The sequence below is a fragment of the Rosa rugosa genome, chromosome 5 (genome assembly GCF_958449725.1).
Source record: "Rosa rugosa chromosome 5, drRosRugo1.1, whole genome shotgun sequence".
Lineage (NCBI taxonomy): Eukaryota > Viridiplantae > Streptophyta > Magnoliopsida > Rosales > Rosaceae > Rosa > Rosa rugosa.
The window spans coordinates 215,868-234,026 of record NC_084824.1 but is presented as its reverse complement, the minus strand read 5'-3'; the positions used below and the strand labels follow the sequence as shown (position 1 = coordinate 234,026).

The 18,159-nt window shown below is 36.0% G+C and overlaps 2 long non-coding RNA genes across 26 annotated transcripts; one reads left to right on the top strand and one right to left on the bottom strand.

Moving 5' to 3' along the window:
• The first annotated feature begins 131 nt into the window (after nt 1-131).
• On the top strand, nt 132-10,109 carry LOC133709310 (uncharacterized). Of its 22 annotated transcripts, none has more exons than XR_009846211.1 (19): nt 132-380; nt 807-955; nt 1,216-1,253; nt 2,015-2,060; nt 2,174-2,282; nt 2,376-2,447; nt 2,551-2,718; nt 2,834-2,901; nt 4,488-4,725; nt 6,283-6,394; nt 6,481-6,528; nt 6,797-7,113; nt 7,214-7,278; nt 8,007-8,110; nt 8,230-8,270; nt 8,622-8,668; nt 9,039-9,275; nt 9,503-9,593; nt 9,799-10,109. It is a non-coding gene; the product is annotated as an uncharacterized LOC133709310 (long non-coding RNA). The 22 variants fall into 22 exon arrangements; XR_009846213.1 differs by having other exon boundaries at nt 133-380; nt 2,668-2,718; XR_009846215.1 differs by lacking the exons at nt 2,551-2,718; nt 2,834-2,901 and adding an exon at nt 7,663-7,722 and having other exon boundaries at nt 133-380.
• Nucleotides 10,110-13,022: 2,913 nt separating this feature from the next.
• On the bottom strand, nt 13,023-16,674 carry LOC133709312 (uncharacterized). 4 transcript variants are annotated; one of them, XR_009846233.1, is made up of 6 exons: nt 16,554-16,674; nt 16,345-16,406; nt 15,980-16,173; nt 15,404-15,504; nt 15,188-15,246; nt 13,023-14,026 (listed from the first exon to the last, which is right to left on the bottom strand). It is a non-coding gene; the product is annotated as an uncharacterized LOC133709312 (long non-coding RNA). The 4 variants fall into 4 exon arrangements; XR_009846230.1 differs by having other exon boundaries at nt 15,980-16,158; XR_009846232.1 differs by having other exon boundaries at nt 15,404-15,496; nt 15,980-16,158.
• Between the last annotated feature and the right edge of the window lie 1,485 nt (nt 16,675-18,159).

The window sequence follows — 18,159 nt, the reverse complement described above, 5'->3', positions numbered from 1 at the left end:
CACCTGCACCAAGCCGTTAGGGGGCGCGTGACCGACACGCGCGGTTATGTAACCGCATGGTCCGCATCTGGGCATCCGGTTACGACAGAGATGTATATGCACATGGGCGCACGTGATAGGTCCCCATTTCGATTCACCCTACCTCTGTTCGTAGAGTCTTCGGGCTATCTCAGATCCAGATCGAGCGTTCTCCTTGGAATCGTCCCCGAATTTTGTATCCTTCTCAGTTCTCTCATCGTCATCTCGGTCATCGTTATCCTTCTCCCCCAATTTGACTCAGCTCCTCGAATTGGTTTCACCTCCCCGATTCGTGAATGAGAAGGTGTTGACCCATCGCGATTTCGAATAAGTCAATCGATTGGCGGCGGCGCATTCTTTGGGTAAGCTGCTTTACTTTACCCTGTCAATAACAAGGTGTTCGTATATTGTGGTTTCAATTAGTTGTGTGATGTGATTGATCAAGCAGAAGTGATTTTGTTATTGCTGAGTAGGTTTTCTGATTCATCAACCAGAATAGATGAGGTTTTTTAAACAATAATTTTTTTGTTTTTGTTTGTTTTGGCAAAGAGAATAGATGAGCTTGATCAATGGTTTTGTAATTGCTCAATGGGTTTTGTGATTCTCTCTGAAACCGTCTAATTCTTGAGGATTGTATTTTGATTATTTATGTTCTCGGGGTTTGATTACGTATTTGATTCTGGATTGCTTATTCTATTCGTTGCTCTATGCATCAGAATGTCATGTGCAGTCTGATAAGATTTTCCTTGATGTCAGAGCTACTTTGAACATTTTGATTGTGTTTGCAGGCAGAGATTGAATCTCATGTGCAACCTGGATCTGTATCAGTATATGTTCGTTATGGACAAAGTAGACCAAAGGATGCAAATCTTTTAGCTCAAGGCCATGTTGTGATCCCACTACATATGGAGTTTTAGCATCAGAATTTTCTATAGAGGTAAAAGAAACAAATCCTATTTGTAATTGTTTATGAATTCTGCACTTGTTTATGGAGTTTCATCTCTATTGAGGTATTTATAAATGATTCCAGAATTTGTTTGAAATATGTGAGATCTCTAACAGGTTTTCAATCCATGTTAGAGATCTTTTTTGTTTGAAATATGTGAATATATTTGTAGCGATCAATTGATAGAAACTTGAAATGACCATGTCAGATTTTAATGTTAAACTTCTCATATAACAATTTCTCCTCTACAGGAATTGGTGACTGAAGATAATCGTGCTAAACCAACCAGGTGAGGGGTTTTGTGCTATGATCGAGATAATTCTGTCTATTTTCCTTTAAATCTGTTCAACTTGATTGTTTCGTGGTTGATTGTTTTACAGAATGAACAGTATTGTTTCATTTTAGAACCATTTATTGAATAAGTACTTTTCCATATTGTTTGTTTTCTAATACACTTAATTTTGTACTTCAGTACTTTAGCTTTGTGATTACCTGCATCCATTAAAATTGTGAAGAGTATCAAACTCTAATGTCTCAGTTTCTTCCAATGTTATCCATGTTTTTAACTGAATAGTTTCACTATTTTTAGCAACATTGTAGTATTAAGAAATTAAAAACACCATAATCAAAGCTTCACACTTTATAATCACACACTAGATTTTAAACAAGGTAACAGTATGCAGCCTCCATTGGATCTTTTGGATTGCTTGGGTGGTTGTGGATGCGAGGTGAATATAGTGATAGAATGTTTGGTTTACTTGGGTGGTTGTGGATTTAGTTATCTGGGTCCTAAATCAGTGTGAAAATAAGATAATTGATTATCGTCAGATCATGTTTGTAACAGCATTTTGTTTGTTTTGAGTCTCCTGCGTTTGAAAGTTTTTAAATTTTTTTTTTCTCACGTGTTATTGTTCTTGGTCGTTGTCCAGAAAAATTGGGTTTTGTTTGTTTTCTTGAAAGTTTGATGTTCATTTAGCTGAAATTATGATTTTTTTAGTGTTTTTGTAGCATGGTTTTCTGATTTGGTTTCTTGGCTATTTGGATTTGTAGAGTTGCAGTTGATAATGCCTCGGGCAGGAAAGCCAGTTTGATTAAGGTGATTGAATTTCTTGAATTGTCTCTGCAAACATTTCAAAAGGATCGCTATCTGAACATTTAATTGTTTGGTTTTTATGTTTATTGATTTTTTTTTTTTTTTTTTTTGGGAAGTTTTGCCGTAGATGGTGCAAGTTTGCTAGAGGTGGTTCAGGTTTTGAATTATTTAAGTCTCATTATAAGAAGGCTTACATTTCTTCAGATGGGGATTAGTTCATGGCTGGTAAGGATTTGTGTTCCAATTGCTGTAATTGAGGTCAATTTTTGACTTCTTTGTGACTGAGTCGTTCCTTGGTTTGAATGGTGTGTTTTGCAGTGTTTCATGTTACTGATTAATTAATAGGGGAATAGGCTCTTTGATGATGGAATAGCTCAAGGCATTCAACAGGTAAATCTTCAAATTTAGTCCCTTCTTCTTTCAATCTGTGAAATATGACGTTTGATTTACAATGAAGATACCTATTTTTCCCCTAAAAAACTCATGGACACAGGAAAAATGCAGCTTGGTCATTTTGTATGGCAGTCAATTTGTATGAGCTATAAATGGATGGAATTTTTGGTTTCCTTTTTCTTAATTGCAAGATTGCAATTATTTTTTACTAATATAGGTTATGTGGTTGGACTGCTATAAGAAGATTATATGGTTCGCGTGGAATAAAGTGTGTATATTGTTACTATCTTTGGTTTTAGGTTTTCAGTTCCAATTGGTGTAATTGAGGTCAGTTTGGCTTCTTTGTGGCTGATTTCCTTGGCTTGGATGGTGTGTTTTTGTAGTGTTTCATGTTACTGATTAATAGGGGAATAAGGTCCGTGATGATGGAATAGCTGAATGCATTCAAAAGGTTAATATTCAAATTTAATCCCTTTTTCATTCAATTTATGAAACATAATGTCTAATTTACAATGAAGAGACCTTAACCAAGCTGGGTCCCTCCTACCAAGTCGAGTCCGTGTACATATCTCAATTTTTTCCCTTTAATTGCTCTTAATTACTTTAAGGCTTGCGTCCCAAAATTTAGTTCACTATATTTGATTCACACATTTAATTTACTTTATCCCCATTTATGACAAGGTTTTGTTACTCCTATACTAAAGATCCAGCAAGTTCAGTCGAACTTTTATGATTAAGCAAAAAGCTTTCTACCCTCATTTACATAGTAACAAGTGTCGAACGCATAGTAACAAGTATAGAAACCTTATATATTGGATTTAAATTAAACGTGAATACACACAATTTGTAGTGTGGTTAGCTCAACAAAACGAACATAAATAAAGAATGTTTCTTTTCAATATTATATTAGCTGTTCATTCATTTAATATTCATGCTATTTCATTATGGTATAATCTCCTCTGTTTATTCTCTTAGTTTCTTGAGCCTTTAAGCTTGGTTAGTTATGGTTTCTGTGCATAAAAAGATTAGCGCAGGCAAATCGTACATCATCCTCTTGGCTTCTTGCTGCTGCATAATCAATCCAAGTCAGCTTTCGACTTCCAAGTAGTCAAATTTCTAATTTTTCTGTGCATAAGCTTCATTAAAAAAGTGTTCAGCTTTTGCATATTTCAACTTGACTTCCTAAATCTCAGTATTAGTGTGTTTTTGAGTTTTGATTGCTGGATTTGAGTCGATGGATGAAGCTTCATCTGAGCTCTAGGATAACATGAATGATATCATGGAAACAAATGAAGATCAAGCATGTTGCCTCTGAGAGTGAGACATTGTAATGTGTGTGAAGAATTTTCATTTTTGAAAGTGTGTCAACTTGCACGTTCGGTTAGAATACAGGCTTTTGTAATATGTATAAACTTCATCACATCTTTGGTTAACGTTTTGATCAGTAATGATTGTCAAAAAAACTTATGATTGTTACTTTATCGTGTACAAATACAAATTTAAGTAGGGGAATTAATCCCTTTTTCATCCAATCAACGAAATACGAACTCTGATTTAGAATCAAGTCAAATCTTTGCTGAGAATCTCGTTACCATATCAAAATGAGCGACTGGTTTAGATTGACTTTTTGTCATCAACTTAATCATTCATTTTCTTTAACCCTTACTTTAGTATAGCTGCATTTAGGATGCCTATTTCGTTCCGTTTTGTATGATCGTATAGTTGTTTTAGTTCCTGTTTCGTTGAAAACCCTCATTTCCTAATGTGGGCGAGGTTTAGGCTCATGATGTGGTCCATGTTAGGTGGCTGCAGTTCAGGGTCCAAAAATAAACTCAAAACTGAGACGTGTGTTGGGGTTTGATTTTGGGTTGTTAGGTTGGTAAGTGAGGGGGAAGTATGACAGAAATTATACTATATACTAAAGCCCGGTTACTGTTACTACTGTTCATAAGAGACTGAAAAGACGGTTCTGCCCTCATTTGGAATTTTTTTACGCTCTGCCACTGACCTTTTTTTTTTTCTTCTCTCTTCCTCCAGAAGCCTCCTAGACCGACTTTTTTGCTCTCTCCCCTGCTTTCTAAACAGCCTCCTTCACTCCCTCATACGACTAAATCGGCGGAAAGAGAGAGTGAAAGTTGGATCTGCTGCTGTTGGTTGCTTTAAGATACAGAGGTTGGGTTGAAAACGAGTACAAAATCTCACCGTCTACGAGTACGACATCTGGGTTCAGAGTTGAAGCTATTAACTTGCTTCTTTCATTAGTTAATCTAACGAGGTAATGGTCTTCGTTCTTAATTTGGGTTCAAGATACTGGTGTTTTGGTTTTTTGGGTTCAAAATATTGGTGTTTGGTGATTGGGTTTTGGGATTTGTTTTGTGTCTTGCAAGTATACCTTATTATGTTCGTCCTTAGTTGCTTTGCTTTCTGTTTTTCAATTAACATTCTTGGTGTTCTGTTGTGTTTGTTTTTGGGATTTTTAGTGCAAAGCTTGGAGGTTTGAGGGTGTTTCTAATTTTTCTTTAATGGGTATATCTCTGTTTTGCTAATGATGGCTATTGACTGGTTCTTTGTTTCATATGGGTTCAGAGTTGAAGCTATTGACTTGCTTTTTTGCTTTTGTTTATGTCAATGAGCTTAGAAATGAAAAACTTTTTGTGTTCATGGGTTTTGCTCACATCTGGTTTGATTAATCAAGTTTCCTCTTTCAATTTATCTCTGTTGTTTTTTTTTGGGTAAATTATATGAATATCATTGTGAAATGTCTGGGTCAATTGCATCCAATTGTTGACTGTGAAAGTGATATTGGCTTAATTCTTCTTCGTGAGTATTTCCAAAGAGTTAAACATGGGCTGGAGAGAGAGATAGTGAGGAGCAGCGGAGAAAGAAGATGCACTCTTATTTTTTCCTCTCTTTTCAATAGAAAAGGGTAGAGTGAAGATTAAAATTTTTACAGAGAATCCCTTCTCAATTTTGTTTTTTCCCTCTGTATTCAATAGAAAAGGATAGAGTGAAGATTAAATTTTTACAGAGATTAGGGGATGCGTAAACTTCTCAATGAATACTTGAACCAAAAAGTAAATCTACAGAGACTTTTGGTGTGGTTTTCTGATTTTAAACTCCATGGTTAGCTTGGAAAACTACCAACAGTTGAGATGCATTCATTCTTTTGGCCGCTGAGCTCACTTTTCTTCAAATTTGACTTCTTTGGATGCAATTTTTTTTTTGAGTTTGATTTTTTTCTTCATCTTTTAATTGCTGCATGTATTTATTTTGTTTTCCTTTTTCTATTTTCGTTTTCAATTATTTTCAGAATGAATGAATGGATCCATTTTTGTTCTAAGTTGATAGGTGCATATATTGGTTTGCGGAATTGAGTGTCATGCTTTTCATAAGTTCTCAAGCAATATATATATAAAGGGAACTTACAGTGTATGTAGGAAGCAATATATTGGTCTAAAAAATGAGAGAAACATAAAAATCGGTTCAAAGGTTTTTGCATAAAAGGAGATGAATAATATTTTTTCCATCCTTTTGACTTTAGTATATGTTTGATTACATTTGAGGTATCAAGATTAGTGATATTTGAGAGAAGTTAGGGAGGAGTTTGTTATAGCACCTTCTTTGTTTTTAAGGTGATGCTGTTCATTAGATTGAACTCATTTGTCTGCGAAGCTTTATTTAAGTGGCAGCAGTATAGTTTTTATGGAAGAACTTATAGATTTACCGTTTCTTATTGTTTTCAATTTTTTATTTGTTGTTTTGAGGCTCTGTTTTTGAATTCATAATTATTAAATGAGTTCAAGTGATTTTAACCATGACTTTTATGATTTAGTTGTTAGGTCTTGCTTTTGCAGATTTTATGCAAAAAAGTATTGGTACCGTCTTTCTGCTGCTGTTCCATTGTCTGTTACTCAGTATTATCTTGCTTTCCCATTTTGATTCAGGTATAGACTAAAATTTTTTATTACAGTGTTTGTTTATTGACTTTATAGTGTCTACAACTTTAACTGTTGTTATTTTATTTTTGCAGATTTTGGGAACAGTTTGCAGTCAGATTCCTTGAATCTTTTGGATCCAGGTATAGTTTTTTTGAAAACTATGAATGATCAGTATTCTTATTGTAATAGAGGGTGTAATTAAATTTTTAAATAAACAATCTAAACTCCTGTGTTTTATTTAGATCTCTGCATTTGGAATTTATCCATGATCAATATTTTGTAACTGCGGCATTTATTGATTGTATTGGGTTTGCTTGGGCTTTCAAAAAGGTTCAGGGTTTATATCAGTTTGTCATTTGTTGTACCTAGATTTTTAAATTTCTTATCTAACTGTTTTTTTTGGTACAGAGTGTGTAATGCCAAGAGGTATATGTAAGGGTAGGAGCAGCTCAAGTTTAGAAAATTAGTAAATATTCAATTTAAGGGCAATGAACTCGAAACTTTCCGGATCCCAAGTTGACATGCTAAGGTACAACATACTAAAATTTCAAGCAAATTGGAGTTCAGCAAACATGGCAAAAGATGGATGGAAACAGACTGAATTGTGCAGTTTTCTTCAGAGTTTTTGTAGCAACCTGGAATGTAAGAGGGAAATCTCTCCATAGTGACCTTAATCTGCACAATTTTCTGCAGCTTGATAATCCATCAGACATATATGTCTTGGGGTATGGTTTCTTTGTTCTTATTTTTTGTCTTCCTCTCTGATTTTCTTCAGGTTAATAATCCACCTTTCCTAACTCCTTTCGAATTTTGACTTTTTGTTAGCTGACTTCGATAAGATTGGACAAGGTGGTTTTGGGGCTGTTTATTATGCCGAGCTGACAAGCAAGGTACTTGCTGACTTTTTTCTTACCGTTGTGAAAATTTGGGTAGAATTTGGAGAGAGATGTATGTATGCAGTTTTCTTTTATCAGTAAGACAAGTCATGGTACTTTTGGGTTCCTTTACTGATGCTTAAGTTTATTGTTATATATTAACTAGCAGAAACTAAGAAAGCTGTAGTTCTGATTTCAAATGGTATTCAATGAGAATCTTATTTTGGTTATTTAACAAAAGAGAGCTGATACAACTTTTAACAGTGCTGCTTCCATGCAATATGCAAGAGCTTTCAATATTGTTTCTGCTTTTGATATTGGACAAGTGAAAGCTACCTTTCTTTTTATCGTAGTCATATGGATATCCTTAATAGTTTTCTTTGTACCTCTGTTTTACAGCTCAACCATTTATTTTTTCAATACATAAGTTTTCTACAGGAGAAAAAAAATGGAGGAAAGGTAAAAAGTTTAGTCACTGTATCTCCAGGACCATTTTGAAATTAGCAGTAGTCAGCCTTTTCTTATTAGTTCCATATACTGCTGATTTTTAATGATGAGAATGATTTAACAAAAGATTTGCTAATTTTGTTAATTGGAAAGCTTGATAAAGGTTGGATTTCAATGATTTAACAAAAGATTTGCTAATTTTGTTAATTGGAAAGCTTGATAAAGGTTGGATTTCTGTTTTATTAGACCTAATAAAATGTATTTTCTTTTGGGATTTTGTTATTCCCCCAACACAGAGAAAGGGACGAGACGAAACAAAAAGAGAGAGAGAGAGAGACAAGAGAACAGGCAAGAACGAAAAGAAGGAGAAGAGAGAGACGGGAAGCTCTTGCTTAGATTGGTAAGATTTTGGTTTAGTAGAGTCAATACCAACATACTTTAAACTGATTTCCTTGAATTAGTTATTTGTATGCAGTTTTCTAGCTATCCTAATCGGTCTTTCGTTTGCTTTGTATCCAGTACTTTTTGAGTTTTAAACAGCTCCAGTTTTTAACAAGAAGGTCGGGTCAGTTTACTTTATTACTGCTAGGCATATCCATGTTTTATTAGTCACTATCTATCTGATTTACATATCAATTTGCTGTCTTTGTATTTGGATCAAATAAAGCTTGCAAAAATCGAAAAGGCAAATTACTTTGTTGGCTTGGGACAATAATAGGGAATGAATCATAGTAGTTAATAGTTATCATTTTTTTTCCGATATAATTAGGATAGACGCGGTTGGCCATTTATCCCGAGTATTGCTTCCTGCTTTTCTGATTTGTCACTTCTTTTCCCAGCTGCCATGTAACTTTTGGTCTCTGGTTTTTCTTCCTTTTTAGTGAGACCTGTCTTCATTTATTTGTGTGCAGCTACTTTGTCTATGTAATTTTGCTGATGGAGATCTTCAACATCAGTGGTAAGTTGTAACTCATTTCATATAAGAACATGTTGTAGACAATGTCTATTGGAAGCATGTTGTGCACCACATTGTAGCATGTAAGGTTGTGCTGCATGGACATGCTGAGTTTGAGGCAAGTGATGTTATCTTAAAGTTTCGTTTAAACAAATATTGTGAATATGCAAAAGAGGAAAACAGAAATTCTTCAAAATTTTTGAATTTCAGGCTCTTTTTTGCCCCCTTCAAATTTTGAATTTCAGGTGCTTTACTACATATTTAGTTTTACCAATGTGTAGTGGTTTTCAAGAGGAAACATTAGCTAAATGCTTTTTAAATTCATTTTCAGTTTCTCCTGTAATTCTGATTTTTTTTTCTTTCATGTTAGTAGGTTATTTGTTTGGAACAAATAAACACTACAGACTGAAAGCACACTGGAAGATCACATGATGATAGTTACTGATGTTGGATTTAGAACAAATCTCCTGAACAGAATAAGGACAAGTATGATCGTAGAGTTCTACGAGTTCAGAGTCGATGAGTAAAATAGAGGCAATGTTTGAAGCTGAACTTGAGAGGTTAGGGCTAAACAGCAGTACTTCTACTTTGGAGCGAAGATTAATTTGAGGTACAAAGCCTATGCTGAGCATTGCAATGTTTAAGTTTAAGCAGCACAAGTAATTGTTATGTTTTACTTGAAACATATAGTGAAAAAAACCCAAATTTTTGTTCTGGTTTACTTGGTATGTTTATCTTCCTTTTTCCTCAATTCCAATAGCTCTGTTCTGTAACATTTCATATGATTATAAGCATCAAATAATTGTGTTCATCATGAACTGATTGAATTTGTTGCAGCTTCCAAACAGTGTTCATCAAGTTTCTGAAGATTACATTTGGGAAAACTCTAATACTTTACAGGCCAGTGTTTACATCAGAGGAAGTCAAGGTAAAAAAAAATTATTGGAAAAGAGATAAAATTTCATTTGTGGTTTGATCCCTCCCAAATATATGTGATGCTTTATTTCAGTATAACCACATGTTCATAATGCATGCTATTTTACACACACAACTTCGATTTATGGTGTCCTACCGTCCTCACTATATACCTCACTATATACCATCAAAGTTTTGATTTCTCTCAGTTTTGGCAGCCATAACATCAACAACTAGAACTTGCCTGGTGGCTCCAAATGATCACAGAACACTAAGCCTAGATGCTTTACAAAAGAATGCACCAACTGTGAAGAACAGACTGCTGCTGTTTGATTTGTAGCACCATCGAGGTGGAAGCAGCTTCTCAGGATTATGCTCATGTCAAAGCGTCCTAAAATCCCCCTTTCTGGCCCAAGCCACAGGACCAACAAGACACCTAATCCCTCAAGAGATTACTAAACACTTCTATTATTTGTATACAGAGAACAGCATTTCCAACTGAAGTTTGGTTGAATTTTTTGGCAAACTTCTTCATGTGTTTCTGATTTTGTTTGATGGGTTTGATTATTCTTCTATCGTTTCTTGAACGACTATATTCCCGCAGCAAAGCGCGGGTACGCTTTCTAGTTTACTCTAGTTTGAAGGTGTGAGAGTAGTAGTCTCTGATTGCATTCAGCTAATTGGACCAAAACAATGTAGTCTCCACTGCTTTTGCTTGTATATACATGTATTTATAAATGAACAAGCAACAGCCCAACAGACCGTAAGAACTTCTGTATGAAGATGAAAATTCCGTAATTGTATTATGGCCGAATAGGTAACTGGCAAACAGACCGTGTGAACTTATGATTAAAATGAAACTTCCGCAAGTGTTCCTCAGTTTGAATAGGCAACTGCCGAACTGACTATTTTAACTTATATATCTTTCATCAAACTTTCAAGTGTTCGTTCGTGTACGTAACCTACAAGTCAGCGTTCGTGTACGTAACCTACAAGTCAGAGATCATTAATAAGACAGCTTCCTAAGGACTTTAATTACATATAATAAATATCAAGAGGAATATCCAAACATTATGACAAGCCGTATTGGTTTTGCGGGGGGAGCAAGGTAATTTATGCATAATCATTGTGACATGGTAGTATCTATTCTCGTTCGACGTAAATTGAACCGTGAACCGTGATACTTGGGGGTTTGATAATATTTCAAATTTCATGTGATGGTCAGGTTGCTTGCCATGGCGGAGGATTCATATGGGTAGATGAATGCAAAGTGGGATTTCAAGTTGATGAGTGAATAAAAATCTCTCTCCATATTAGAAGAATTCATATGGGAGGGTTGGCAAAATAGGGTTGAAGAAACAGATAAGCATTTCAGAAGGTTGCGTTTTCATTTGGCACTAAAATAAACTTCAATTTTCATTTTCTGTAGAAATGATACATTGTTAAGTGAACGTTTCTAGTTCGTTGGTCACTAATATGACGTCGATGACATTGACCTAAGTAACAATGTTTTTGTATTGTTTTGTGTGGAAGTTTCCACTGCAGCGTTCGAATAAAGTTGGTGAAATACAAGTAAATCAATACTGGCCAGATTTCAGAATATGCCGAACAGGTCATGATAACTTCCAAATTACGAACGCAACTTCCTACTCGGGGACTGATATTTATGGAAAAATTGTCATCAAATTCGGAAAGTGCCGAACAGGCCATTATAAATGCCGAAAGTTGATTGCAACTTCCATTTCAATCTAAGTATCTGACTTTTAACTGTTTGCAAAGCTTGTTTTGAAAAAAATATCACTTTGGATACAACAACTAAAATAAATTAAAAAATATAAAAAATAAATAAAAAAACAAAAATTAATTTGACGAATCCAAAATTCAACACCTGACATGGTTTCATGTCATAGGTGTATCTCAGACAATGTGCGTCTAAGCATAATTGAAACAAACATTTCGGTTTCCCATAAAAGATATCAGTGGCACTTTCAATTTCACGAGATGCATCATGAATATGAATATGAAATCGTCGGTTACATTTCATGTACATATAAAACAGACCAACCAAAATATTAACGGACCATGTTAATTAAGAAACTATCAGTCATGGCAAAATATAGCAATAGCAAAAAGCAAACGATTGCGCACATACCGATGTATGGCCGAGAAACTTGTTGTGACTATGACCCCTCGGGTTCCCCGGAGTTGGAACTTTCATGTGATCTAGAAGTAGACACGGAGGGTATTATGGAGTCGTACCCCCCAAAGAAGGCAAAATCACGGGCTTCTTCACTGTGGTGCAGCAAAGAGTTAGTATTCCGGCTACTAGCAACAAACTCGTATTCCTCCTCATCGGGACAGGTGTGGTCAGCATTGGAAGGTATATCGACACTGTCACCATGTGATTTGCCCCCTCTACCATCATTAGTGGCTTTGTCGCATGTTCGAACATTGTGGCCCGGTTGGTGACACTTACCACATTTAATAGCGCCTTTGGTCTGCCCTGCTTTGCCATCATCAACAACAGTGGGGGGATTTGTTCGAGTACCTTTTGATATGCAAATCTTAGGATCCTTGACAACATTCTCGTGAAGTCCGTCCAGACTGTTATGTGCAGTATCCTCTTGGTCTTCATGAACTGGATATCTCCTCGCCCTAATAGACATACGCCTCATGGATTCAATTGTTTCATAGTAAGCGTCGTCGGAAAATGACGCCCTGAAACAAGTCTGCGTACATTCTGCCATCATCTCACCGTACCTTGCCAGGCGAAGTGAATTGTCGGAAATCACTCCATTGCTAGGTCGGGTTTCTTCATTGATAGTCGTCGCATCTTTAGTCCACCTCTTTGTCACCAAAGACTCAGGAAACACTGTTATCTGCTTCACTTTCATCACAGTAAATATATGGCAGCAAGGAATTCCATCAGCCTCAAACAACTTGCACGTGCAACTGAGCGTGGGGACACTATTGATGTTGCGATATGTAACGTTCCACTTCCTATGTTGTTTACTGTATTGTGTAAGAGTGACCACTGACGATCCCAAATCAGGAAAATGAAATTCATCGTCCACGATAAACCGGGATTCAAACCGAATTTGATCCTGTAACAACAGGAAAATGTCATGTGTAACATTTTTTACACAACACCAAAGCCGAATATGACAAAATGTATTATTATTTTTAATTCCTTATATCTACCCTAAAGCGTTATAACATCAACCATTGACCTGACATGAACACAATCATAGAAATACCTGTTATGGAAGGAAGCGCGCTTTATGAGGAAAACGGACGTGAAATTGGTAGGTGTTTGTTTCGCAGCAGGTGATTCAAATTCTTCTTTTCATTCAGTTAGAGCTTAAGCAAGTTGACAAATAAAAATAAGAGAGCACAATAAGTACCACGTAATCAGAATGACCACCAATTCAGGTAAAACTCATCCTACAATACTACTTAAGTAGATGAAATGAAATGAGATGAAAATAAAACACTGCTAATATGACATCATTAATAGCATAACAATACCAACTACCATATCCTAACTTTTAGATATACAATTATCTTCGTTTTCAAGTAAAATAACACTCAAAAGAACCAGATAGGTCACCCTGAGATACTTAAAGCTCACAGCAAAAATTTATAACCTACTTAAACCTTCAGTACGACTTATTAACATAAATAAGGTGATCAAGTGTATTGAGTCGGCCTTGTGTGCTAGTTCAGTTAAGAAGCACCACAATAGCAATTTAAATAAATGAAATGATCTGTATCTTCAATAACAAATTAATTTAGCAGTGTCTCTCTTTTGTCCAAACATAGGCTCAATGACTCATTTATAAACAAAGTGGTTCAGATCTAAAATCAGAGCAAAATATAAAATAACATACATACTAGAGTGCTTGCATGTTATTGCTTTGTAAAGATATTACTACAGTTCTAATACATAGGAAAGACTGTTATCTTCCGCAGCTAAACCATACTACTTAACTTCCAACTTCCAATGTTAAACTATTTTCATCCGCAAAGTATTGAGCCCCACGGAATTCCTATTTATAGCAATGCAACTACTATGTCTAAACCCAGTTGCACAATACATATAAGCTAAATACGGAGCTGCTAAACAGGCCATTTGAAGTTTCAAATCAAAGTGCAACTTCCAAAACATTTTCTGTACTGAATAGGCAACTGCCGAACAGACCAGTTGAAGTTCCGTATCAAAATGAAACTTCCATGACTAACTATAAGCTGAATAGGCAACTGCTCAAAGATAATTTCAGAGTAGAAATGCAATGTGCCGAAAAGTAACAGCTGAGACTTCCCTCCAGAACATATCACAAACGTGGTGATAGTGCCAACAGATATGTTTAAACCATAAATTGTGCAACTCGGTTCTGAGCACTACCTTTAATCCTGCTGGTATCCATGCTTTCCTCTTTGCTCCCACTGAAACAGAAAGGTTTGCACTTAGAATTGAGAACACAATCCAATAATTCATGATTATATATAAACTGAAAACAAGGGTCATACTGTACTAAACGAAACAGTTAAACATTAAAGGTAATCACCAAGTAGTAAACTGCAATAATAGAGAAACGTATACTAGAGCTATTAATTACTCCTACCACACTAACCCAACAGTAACTGCGAAGAAGATGGTTGAGGTTAGCTATTGAGTCAAGCTGGAGAGTCTGGTATGTTAGGAAATTAATCAAACCGTTAATAGAAGCTTTGTCATCCTTACATTGGAGGAGTAACATTATGAATCAATTTCCCAACATTGAAAACCAAAAATGACAGCTGTGTTCAAGAAGAAGTTGGCAACCTTAGATAGTTTTTACTGACATAGAATTACTAGTAGTTTTATGAAATATCATTTCATTTAATTTAATTTTCAGCTTATGGGGTTTGCAAGCACAAAAAACACTTAATAATAACCATGTAAACTAAATTCAGAGATTGCATACTGGAGGAGTTGCTAATGACCCATGACATCAAGTAACATACATGATTGACATGACCTTTTTGGTCTAATTAAGAAATCAATCTAACTCAAATCCTAATTTATTGATTATTGCTATTGTTGCTACTGCAATCACTACTACTCTGTATATTATCATTACCATTTCTACTACTACAAATAGTAATTATACATAATCAGACAAGCAAAAGCAATATTGCTACCCATGACCATTAGACTTATTTTTGTCATCACTTCCACCCTCTAGAGGTGTTACACAACCTAACAGATACTCATAAAAAAACCCTTGTCATAATATAAAAACCCGGTATAAACCTGTGGAAAGAGGCAATGTGAATGTTGCTGCATGCTCTCAAGCTAAAGCTACTGAACCATTCTCTCTTTTATCCATGTAAGAAATCTGGTATCACAGATAGGAATTAAATGGAAAATGTAAACGAAAAACATGCAAGGAACAAATATTAGTCATATTTAGAATGTGACGTGGGAGTTACATATTTTCTGACAGAATGAATATCTAAAATATGGATTGACAATAATGCAGAAGGCAAGAATGAATTTTGAATGATTTGTGGGAATAAGTTTACCACAATGCAGTTATGTAAGCCAACTCAGGGAATAGTTACCTGTTGTCTCTATTTACGGAAATTCAAACAGCTTTTGATTACCCCGCGCTCCCACCCAACTGAAATTCAAACAGGTTTTGTTAGTAACATCAGGTTATAGATTGACGGTATTGGTTTTGCATGCAGGCCAATCTTTGGGGACCATGCAACAGCGAAATGGCACATCTTTTTTGTATAAGAGTCATTGGGGTGTTTTTAGATCAGGAAAGGTCTTACCATCTATGATTATGAAGCACTTCTGATTTCTGATACAATATTCGACCAAGGTCTTGCCATATCGTAGATCATCTGATAGTGGTAGCAGCCCATCTGCTATCCTACAAGAGGATGACAAAATGATTTCAAGTCTACCATAAGCATATAACCATGACAAGCCAAAGGAGGCATAGATTCAAACAAATGATAAAAGTGTTCGTACAGATAACATGACTCAGAACTCATTATCTGAACATTCTTTCTACCGCAGTAAAGGATAAATGCATGAATCAACCAGGGGCAGATCCAGTATTACAAGCTCGATGGGGGTTGAACTTCTTAACAAAGGGGGAAAAAAATTTCCCTTCGGATTCGGATCATGATTTCACATTTTAGTGTAACACCTAATTAACTTATATTAGATATATGAGAGCAATGCCAATACAATTATAATTCACACACATGCAGGCTGAAGCAATACACATACACCCCAAAAAAATGTACAGCTAACATAATGACCTAAGAAAGTACTAATGATAGATAGTAATTAGTAAATGCTGATCCTTCATTTGTATCAAAATAGGAAGATTTAATCACCTTGCTTTTTTCCTTGTTTTTTTTCAAGCTTTCATTTGTGGAATTGTGGCCATCTGCTTCTCAATACTAACTTTTATAGTGAGCAGTTGCTGGGTTTTATAAAAGCTTAGAAGTTATAACATCTTTACTGTAATTTCAATGTTGATTCACACGCACAGTGCCACAAATCTCAGCACACCCTACACACCCAAGAACTGGGTTTTATCAGCTACATACAATTTGAAAACTGAAATGTTGAATTACAAGCACAAAGCCACAAATTGGGTGTGCCCAACCCACAGAAGAGCTGAGTTTTATCAGATACATACAATTTCATAATTTCATTACAATTTCAATTGCAATATCAAATGGGTGTGCCTTTATACCTCTTTAACCTGACTGATTCAATTTCAATTTCAAATGGCCGAGCCGCCCAACTGCCGAATAACTGATAGAAGAATAAGTGAATAACCCGCTAACGATGTGAAGAACTGAAGATCAAAAAGTCAGAAAAATTAAAAAAAAATAGAGCTTTCACATTACGAATAAGAAGAGAAGAAGAGCAGGGGAAGAAGACGGAGAGGGAGAGAGATACCTGGAGGCCGGGACTCCTGGAGCTCGGTGACCGAGAGGACGATTGGAGGAGGAGGAGAAGTGAACAGAGTCAGAATCGCCGCTGTGCTAGGTAGCCTGGGTTGGTGTCTTCGGTTTCGCGGGTTATTTTTGGTGACAACAAGAAAATATAAAGTTATGACCTAGTTTATTTTTGGGCCCAAAAATGTTGGTGGGCCTTCAGCCCAACCGAGTTATTACTTGGATCAGCCCCTATAATCATCTTGGAGTATATGTATTTTTTGTTTTTTTTTTTATGTACTTCTCAAAGTCTTTAAATTAATAAAAACGCAGAGTTTAAGTACTCTTTTTCCTTAAAAGAGGTAAGTACTTTCGATCCACTAGGTCAACCGAATGAGGTGTAATACAGCAATATGTATCAACTCCACGCTTGAAAATGAATATTATAAATTTCGCTTGACAACCTTCAAAGGGCAAGGTCGTCATCGGATCGTGCACTTGAGAATCCTTACGTCACATGTCCCAAGTACAATATTTTAGGATTCCAGTCAAAAATTTAGGAAAATCCGTCATCGATAGTATGTCCATCGGCAAGGTCAAGCGACTAGGGCTTAATAACCCTATTTTTTATCCATACAACCTTCAAAGGGCAAGGTGGTCATCGGATCGTGCACTTGAGAATCCTTCCGTCTTATGTCCCAAGTACATTATTAGAGGCTTCCAGTCAAAAATTTAGAAAAATCCGTCATCGATAGTATGTCCATCGGCTAGGTCAAACGACTAAGGCTTACTAACCCTATTTTTTATCTATACAACCTTCAAAGGGCAAAGTAGTCATTGGATCGTGTACTTGAGAATCCTTCCGTCACATGTCCCAAGTACAATATTTTAAGATTCCAGTCAAAAATTTAGGAAAATCCGTCATCGATAGTATGTCCATCGGCTAGGTCAAACGACTAGGGCTTAATAACCCTATTTTTTATCTATACAACCTTCAAAAGGCAAGGTCGTCATCGGATCGTGCACTTGAGAATCCTTCCGTCACATGTCCCAAGTACAATATTTTAGGATTCCAGTCAAAAAATTAGGAAAATATGTCATTGATAGTATGGCCATCGGGTCGGTCAACCGACAGAGAGTTAACAACCCAATTTTTTCCCTATACAACCTTCCAATGGCAAGGTCGTTGTCGGATTGTGCACTTGAGAATCCTTCCGTCTGATATCCCAAGTACATTATTTGAGGCTTCCAGTCAAAAATTTAGAACAATCCGTCATCAATAGTATGGCCATCGGGTCGGTCAACCAACAGAGAGTTAACAACCCAATTTTTTCCCTATACAACCTTCCAAGGGCAAGGTTGTCGTCGGATCGTGCACTTGAGAATCTTTCCGTTAGATGTCCCAAGTACATTATTTGAGGCTTCCAGTCAAAAATTTAGAAAAATCCGTCATCGATAGGATGTCCATCGAGTCAGTCAACCGACAGAGAGTTAACAACCCTATTTTGTCCCTATACAACCTTCAAAGGGCAAGGTCGTTGTCGGATCGTGCACTTGAGAATCCTTCCGTCTGATGTCCCAAGTACATTATTTGCGGCTTCCAGTCAAAAATTTAGAAAAATCCGTCA